This window comes from Protobothrops mucrosquamatus, unplaced genomic scaffold (genome assembly GCF_001527695.2).
Source record: "Protobothrops mucrosquamatus isolate PMUCROS unplaced genomic scaffold, P.Mucros_1.0 scaffold_128, whole genome shotgun sequence".
Lineage (NCBI taxonomy): Eukaryota > Metazoa > Chordata > Lepidosauria > Squamata > Viperidae > Protobothrops > Protobothrops mucrosquamatus.
Window position 1 is genome coordinate 1,896,034 of NW_015386204.1, and position 9,043 is coordinate 1,905,076.

The following is a 9,043-nucleotide window of genomic DNA, read 5'->3' on the forward strand; positions in this document are numbered from 1 at the left end:
TTATTATTATTATTATTATTATTATTATTACTGTCCATCTTGAATAAATAGTGGAAAGAGGAAGCTTTAGAGTTCACAAGGTCAATACTGTATGGAACAAAACTGTGACTGAATCTGGATGTTCTGCTTTGGATACCATGAAGCCTCCTACCAGAAGGTAACAAGGAAAACAGGTTGTGAAGAGGATGTCTAGTGTCCCAGACAATCATGTGGCCTTTGCTGAAGCAATGCTTTTTATGCTATGTCCTGGATGGAAGGGAGGGAACTGCCAATAATCTTTTTTGCTATCCTCACTACTTTCTCTGCACCACCTTCCTGTCTGAAGCAGTGATGCTCTCAATCATCCCTCTATAGACAGTGGTAAAGACAGGGGAAGAAACATGTACTTTTCTCATGTGATGCAGAAAATGCAGGTGCTGCTGTGCTCGCTTTTCCAGTGTCTCCTTGTTGAGCGACCAAGCCAGCCTATTTGTTAAGTGCACACCCAGAAATTTGATGCTGGAAACCATCTCCACAGGTGAATCATTAATACACAGACGAGTGTGGCCGTGCCTGCCTTTTCTGAATAATAGAAATAAGTTCTATTATTATACTGGGATTTAATCCCAAACTGTGGGTTGCACAGTTTCCTAAGCCAGTGATTCTCAACCTTGGCAATTTTAAGATGCATTGACTTCAATTCCCAGAGTTCCTCAGCCACGGTATTAAAGTTGTTAAGGTTGAGAGGACTGCTCTAAGCTACTGTATGTTTTTCATCCCTATGAACGTTCATGGTGGTATTAAGAGAACAGAAAATGGTCAGGTGCCTGGAAAAGTTCATGATTCCATACCATGTTCTGCAGAGATGAAAAAGAACAACAATAATTAATATATTGATTCAGTGTAATATGTAATTAATAGCCTTAGATTATCTAATGTGATGGTCAGTGCCATCAAGGAAATTTGCAATCTCAAATGTAAAAACAATGTAATTTGAGTACTCTTATTTCACAACATCTAGTCTGAATTGGCTTTACATAATATTTTTCTGGACAACTTAGTTCTTTGTGTAAATGTATGTATATGGAAATATGTACGAGTATCTACAACTATCAGAAATTATTAACAGGATTGTGATTAGAGCAAAACATTTATGAACAAAACCTTACAAACATAGTAGTAGATGAGAAAAAACAGAAAATAAGGAAATTTCTAATTCAGTTTCTAAAATACTTGTATTTGTCTTATCTCTAGGAAGACATATTCATTTTCCTGATAATTTACCAATTCATACAATGTTTCCGGATGGTGCATCTGTTTCTTCAAATGACAAGGCTGAGATGATTCACTGAAAAAAAGAATACACATAGACTGAACATTAGTCAAGATATGTTTAAATCAAGCCACAGTATTTTTGAAATCCATGGCATACAGTTTAGTTATAATAATGTCTCAGAACCATGATTTTCAGTAGTAACTGAACCCTAATCCTAACTAACATAAACATGAACAGATCTGATGTTATATCCTATCTCCTGGCTAAGGTGCTTCAAAGTAATTTATTTACTGGCCACAATGTGACAACAATAAAATCATCCATCAATATATAATTTCAATCTCCATGAAACCATTTAGAACATGTTATACATACAATATCCTGTATTCCATTTTTGCTTCTGTGCCAGTCATGTATGTCCAATACTAGATAAAAGTGACAAAATTATGAAAGCCATTAGCTTGCTTCTTAACATACAGTGTCTCCTAGCATATCCAAAATTATGTACAGATAAAGTACAGTTACATTAAACTCATTTTTCTAATGTATTATATTGTGTAGTTATCTTTAAAAAGACTAAATGTATTTCTCATCAACCATCTGCAGTTTCATAAGCCATACTGGAAACCATCTGATAATTGCTAACAGTTAACTAGACAATCACAGATGCTAATCCAACAGAATTCTTTGGACCCTCTTTTATATGTGTGTACATATGTTGTGGGGTGTTGATATAGGTCTACCTGTCTTTCTGTCTGTCATCACACTATTTCTAGAAATATGCCAACTTTGTAAAGGCTGATTATACAGTAAGTGTATAAAATGACATCTGACATTCCATTACGGGACTACTATGAACCTAAAATAACTAATGATCAATAACAGAAAGAAGTATTCTTCTATTGCTCGACTCTTCTTCTTTTAACTATGTATCATACTTATAACATTTGAGGGTGCTTTTTTTGCCTTTCCCCCCACTTTTTTTGGCTGCAGTAGATAATTTCCACAAAATTTGCCAATGTACATGCCTCACTGCAAATACTCAATTAGCCTTGGAATATTGAAATGCAACACACTGAAGCAGATTTTTTTTCCTCCAAATATTGACAAAAGGAATTCAGTGCCTATTTTTATTTAATCTCAAGCATAAACACACCACTGAGTTACAATCCATTGCCATATTGTTCTGGTACTAAAACATATTTTAGAGTCCAAAATGCAAGTGACAACTGGAAGCCTTCCGGGTTTCCAAGGCCTTCTACTTGTAGAAATTTGCTTGCCTAAAATAATGAATAATGAACCCATTACCTCCCTGACTGTGGCCTGCAGTGTACAAAGAGATATTAGGAGCAATTTGTACTCAACATGCAGGTCTGTTCCATCTAAAATGTTATCAATGAGCTTGTCAAGCCAAGGTCTAAGCTTCTTTGTTATTTTCATCTGCTTTCCCTCTTGGATCTCTCTGCTTGTGCCTGTAACCTCTGAAGACTAGCAACAGGATGTCTTACACCTGTTTTGTCTAATGCTGGGACTTGGAGTCCTGCGCGATATTCTGTAGGCATTGGCTGGCTTGCTGCTTTGCTCAACATATATGTCAGAATGTCAGATGATCGTTGTTGCATCTGCAGCTGTTGCATAAGAACAGTGCCAGGGGCACAACTTTCCTGCGGTGAGCTTTAATTTGCTCTACTCTCCCAGAAGACTTCCCTCACTTCACCTTGCTGAGGCTGTGACAGCTGTATAGGAATGGAGCCCATGTACAGTTGAAGCCAATTGTACCAGGAAAGAAAGTCAGACTAAAACCTAGGCTTTAGGTTACATAAACAAAGCCTCCATAAATAAAGTTCAGTTTCCATACATAGAGATATGATGAGGAAACAGATTCTTATTTGCTCCCCCTACATAAACTGGTTCAAAACTGTGATAGAAAATGATAAAGGATTCATATCTTCAAGTAGGTCAATTACTGATTCATTTGGAAACTATGCCAGAAGAGTTCCTTGAAGTCTAAATAAGATATAACCTGTCAAAATATTCATGGGGGACATAAGTAAGTTTTATGACTGGTTTCAGAATTAGGTTGACAATCAAAACAGCTGTAGAGTGTGATGGCAACTGGACTGCCAAAGGCAAAACAATAGCACAACATTCTCTTGTCATCTTCTGTGTAGGAGGGTGCTTGTAACTCATGAATAGAAGTAGGCAATAAGCAGAACTAGTCACATTAAGATTTATTAACATAGAACATACATGTGTGCTTTATATTTTTCAACAGAAATGAACGAGAATCTTCACAAAAGATCTACTGAGCATTTTCATATTTCTGGTTCAAGCATCAGATTTTCAAATTCTGGAAAGGTATGAGGTAATAATTATTTTCTCCAATGGAAAGCAAGCTTGAAACAAAATTTTAGAAAGATGATGTAACCGCATACATTGCTTAATGGTGTTTTTCCTTCAATTCAAAAACAATCCTTTGCCAAGGGACATTGAAATATAATTTATAGAATTGATAGAATTGATACCTATGGGATCCTCCAAGCTAAGACCCACATGGTTGACCTCTCCTTTTCCTGACATTGATTGGTACTGACTGTTCAGAGGTGACACAATGTCCCTAAACCACAAATCTTATAATTAGTCCAACAAAACACCATGATTGATGGCATAAAACACCAAATACCACACAGAGTTCTAAGAAGGCCAGGGAGGGCTGTACTTCCTGTATCCAAGTTTTTCCTTCTTTAGCGCTGAATGGGATGGCACTCTCTCACACAAATTGATGGCAGTTTGGAAGTCATTTTGGACTGTAATAAAAAAAATCTTTTAATCTTGAAGGACAGAAGAAGAAATTGTTACCAAGGTAACAATCAGATAAATGAAACCCAAGCAAAGGTCATAAAAGAGCCATGGTGGTGCAGTGGTTAGAATGCAGTATTGTCAGCAGTTTGATCCTGACCAGCTCAAGGCTGACTCACCCTTTTCATCCTTCTGATGTCCTGGGGCAATATGCTATCTCTGTAAACTGCTTAGAGAGGGCTGTAAAGCTCTATGAAGCAATATAAAAATCTAAGTGGTATAAAAGTATTTTGCCAAAATATCTCAGACAGTTTCCCTTCCCAATTGTCATTGATGTAAAAAAGGAAGGAAAACAACATGTTTAAACTTGCAAGATAATTTGATAAAAGATCTGAACCAGTGACTGGTTTATGCTGGTTCACAGAATATGGCTGATATGGACTTGTCGGCACTGTTCAAAGACTAGGTGACAGCTGTATCCTGGAAAGTCTTTACATAGGTTCATCTTGTGTACCAAATGTGGCTATTTCTGGAATAGGAGACTCTACACATTCATGTCTTAGTCACCTCCTGTTTGTAATGGACTCTACACTGGACTTCTCTTGAAGAATGTACAGAAGTTGCCATGTGTCCAGAATGCAGCAGCATTGGCAGTTATGAATGTTTCACAATATGTTCAGCTAACGATGCTCCTATGTGAGCTGCTTTGTCTTCTAGTAAATTTCTGAGTATTACTTATCACTCATAAAGTTCTACACAGCACAAGGACAGGTTGTGTGTGGGATTGCCTGTTTCCAGTTGTTTCTGACTGAACCTTCACAAAGTGACAGAATGGGCATTCTCTAGGTCCTTCCTGTCAAGGAGTGTCATCTGTGGAACCCAGGAGTCATGTCTTCTCTGTCACAGTATTTGCCCTGTGGAACAGCATTCCCCTGGAGAAGTAGATGGCCTTGACCTTATTGGCTTTTTGCGTTAAAAATTTGGTTGTTCCCTTAGGCATTTGAATCAGGATATTAAGCAATCCTTGCTGGTTGGTTTGTCTGGCTGTGGTCTTGTTACAGATCATAAATATAGTTTTTTATTAATGATTTTCTGTTGCTTATTTTTTATTAATTGGATTGGCGTGTCTTCTTGGTTTTAATATATTAATCACCTAGAATCAGTGATATTCTTCTGTGAGATGGTTAACCACATACATTGCTTAAATACATACATATGCATATATGCATAAAAATATAATGATGAATGTTTCAATCATTTTCCCACCACAGGGCATCTATGGAATTAGTTTGTAACTTAGATGAGTGAAATGAGAATTATCTGATGTTACTATAGTCAGATGGCTCTGGAATCAGTCAAGATGAGGACTTTTTCTCCCCCTTTTTTCTCTGCTGTTGGGTCTCCTGTCTGTGACCGGAATGTACCTCAGGTTGGAACTGCTGGCCCTGCGCGATTCCCCCCTCGCGCAGGCATGGCCCAGTACAATCCCAAGGGCCGGCCTCGATGAAGGGGTGTGGGACCCCGAGAGGTGGTGTGCAGCAAGGGAGCTAAAGAGGAAAAAATTGAAAGCTTTCTTAGAAGNATTAGGTTTGGGAAGTCCGGGGTGGGTGGGGGGAGGGGGGTTTTATAGCTTTATAGCATTGTGTAATATTTGTGTTGTTTTTCATTATGATGAAAATAATAAAATGTTTGAAAAAAAAAACATTTACTTTAACTTTGTCATACCATAGGTAACCATGCCATCCAAATCTTAATTCATGACCTTCTAAATCAAGTAGCCTCTTATTTTGGAGGTTCACCCACTCTTTTAGCCAGACCAAACAGCAAGCATCAAAATACAATTTCAAGTCCGGTAGACCCAAACCTCCTCTCTCCTTAGCATCTTGCAAAAGTTTATATCTAATTCTTGTTTTTTTCCTTTGCCATATGAACTTAGAAATATCCTTCTGCCACTGTATAAAAGGAGTATCAGTCGCAAGTATTGGTAACGTCTGAAAGAAAAAAAGCATCTTTGGTAAAACATTCATCTTAATTACAGAAATTCTACCCAATAATGATAAATGCAATTTATCCCATCTTAATAAATCCTTTTTGATATCATTCCAAAGAGGCACATAGTTATTTTGAAACAATTTTGCATTTGTATTTGTCAATATAACCCTCAAGTATTTCACCTTTTTCTCAACCTTAAAACCAGATTTTTTAATCAATATATCACAGTCCTGAGAGGTCATATTCTTAATAAGCATTGTTGTTTTCTGTTTGTTTATTTTAAACCCCGCTAAGACTCCAAACTCATTTAATTTTCTCATCAAATATTCTATATTATTTTTTGGGTCTTGCAAAAATATAACCAGGTCATCAACAAATGCCCTCAATTTGTGAAATTCCTTTTTGATATTTATACCTACTGTTTTCTCATCTTGCCTAATATCTCTGTTCAGGACTTCCAATACCAATATAAACAACAAGGGAGATAAGGGGCATCCTTGTCTCATACCTTTTTGTATTTTGTGTGATTTGGTTAAATCTCCATTAATAATAATTGTCATGGTTCCGACTAATGAAACACTTCAAAGAACTTCCAGGCATTGTTTACCCTAAAAAGTCTTTATTTTGTGTAACAGAGTGTCGGCACAGCATGGATGGATGCCAAGATCTGAATTCCCCTTCCTTGCACATAACATTCCAGCCTATTCCCCTCCCCTATTTTGCAGTCATAAATCACGTTCTCCAATCAGCCCGAAGGGCAAAGGTTCACTTCCGTTCTGTAGCCCACACATTCCTTATCTTTCTCCTCCCCTCCCAGCATCATCTAAGTTAACTCTAAAAATACCAGACAGTTCTGCATATTTTGTCAAAGCAAGAATATCCAATATTAGCAGCATTGACATCCGGCCCCCCTTACAAAAAGCATAGGTCCTGTATGTAAACAAAAGTATATGTCAGGGATTATCTCTTGGTTTGTTGGGGTTTTTCTCATGAAACTTTTTGATCAGTCGGTCAGCCTTCACATCGCTAAATTTCACCCAAGTAGCTTCGGACAGCGAGTACCCCTTCCGTTGTACTAGGTACTGCAATTTCCCTTTAAAAATTCTAGAGTCAAGAATACGTTTCACTTCATAGTGAGTCTGACCCGCTACTATGAGGGGCCCGGGTGCCTTCTTAGGGGGAAGTCTTAAAGTGGAGCCCCGATAAGGTTTTAACAAGCTGCAACTTTGAACTGATAGCTCCCCATAGGGCAGTTGAAGGCAGTTTTCCACTCGTCTCCCTCCTTTATTCTCACCCGGTAGTATGCCTCTCTCAGGTCTGATTTAGTGAAGATCCTTCCCTTAGCCAGGTGGGTTAGTAAGTCTTTCAGGAGGGGGAGGGGGTATTTATTTTCCACACTCACCGCATTCGATGCAAAGACGAAGAGACCCAACTTTTTTTTCTTTAAATAACACAGGGGCTTTCACAGTAGACTTGGCTCATTCAATGAACCCCCTCGCTTGGTTTTTGTTCACGTCTCGCTGCATCTCCTACATTTCGAGGGGGGACATAGCGTACATTCTCGGTCGTGGGAGTTTGGCTCCTGGCACCAGTTCGATGGAGCAGTCATTGGGTCTGTGAGGGGGCAAGGCATCGCATTCTTTTTCACTAAATGCCTCCGCTAGGTCCCAGTATTCGCTGGGGATGAGTGGTTCGCCTTGTGACGGTGAGGCAGCCATGTGCGCTCGCTCATTAGGTGGCCTAAAGTGTCCCGCAACGTTGGTTGAATCAGTGGGGGGTTTAGGCCCTATAGGTAGTCTCACAGTTCTCATTCCTTTCTCCCACCAGATAAATGGTTTCCATTTGTCCAGCCAGGCTAGCCCTAGGATCACAGTCTCAGTCATTTTTGGAGCCACCAGGAAGCGAATAAACTCCCAGTGCTCACCTATTTCTAGGCGTAGGGGTTCAGTTAATTGCATGAATAGAGTCCCTCCCATCAGGGAGCCATTGGCTTGCTCAAACCTCACAGGCTTGGAGAGCAGTTTTGCTCGTATGCCCAATTTCATGGCAAATGGCAAGCTAATGATGCAACGGGAGCATCCAGAATTGATTAGCACGTTTAAGTCTATTTGTGCCCCCAACCTAGGGATTATACGTTTGGCAGGCAGTGAAAAAGGCGGGACGTGTCAACTCACCATCGGGTCGTTCTCTCCTTCATTGTTGCTGTCAAAGGAGGGTAGAGCAGGGGCAGGTCCACCCGGAGTCCCGGCATTCTCCTGTGTGGGGGGTGTAATCCGGGCAACCGGGTCCTGCGTGATCCAGTTGGATTTCTCTCTCGTTAGCCGCTGGGCAGGTTTCCTTCTCGCCGCTGGTTCCGGTCTGCTCTGTAGTCGGGGGTAGGGGACTGGACAGTTTGCTGCTCGATGTCCCTCCTGTCCACACCGAAAACACTTAATTGATGGGCCTGCAGGTGGCCTGGGTCTCTCAGCCATTGCAGTATTTGGAGGTTTTCGTGGGGGTGATTGCTGTTCGGGTTGCTCTGGCTGCTGCTCGGATTCAGGTGGGGGAGGCTTCTTATAGGGGGCGAGCTGAACGTCTAGCTTCACCGCTACCTGGTACCATAGTTGCAGCTGATCAGGTACTCCTCCATAGATGCATGCTTGACGCCCTGCGCACAGTCACTCATGCCCTCGTTACCTCCCGCCTGGACTATTGTAATGCTCTCTACATGGGGCTCTCCTTGAGGAGCACCCGGAGGCTTCAACTGGTCCAGAATGCGGCCGCGCGGGCGGTGTTGGGAGGGACTTGTCGCTCCCATATAACACCGCTGCTGCGCGAGCTGCACTGGTTGCCGGTGGCCTTCCGGGTGCGCTTCAAGGTGTTGGTTATCATCTTTAAAGCGCTCCATGGCATCGGACCTGGATATCTCCGAGACCGCCTTCTGCCGCAGGTTGCCTCCCATCGGCCGGTACGCTCCCACAGAGTGGGTCTCCTCAGGGTGCCATCAGCCAGACAGTG

At 40.8% G+C, this 9,043-nt stretch overlaps 1 long non-coding RNA gene across 1 annotated transcript in view; it reads left to right on the forward strand.

Moving 5' to 3' along the window:
- Positions 1-9,043, forward strand: part of LOC107288996 — a 25,704-nt gene that overhangs the window by 15,476 nt on the left and 1,185 nt on the right. The window contains exon 2 of the long non-coding RNA XR_001548914.1: positions 3,531-3,613. This is a non-coding gene — a long non-coding RNA (uncharacterized LOC107288996). The remainder of the gene's footprint in view (positions 1-3,530; positions 3,614-9,043) is intronic.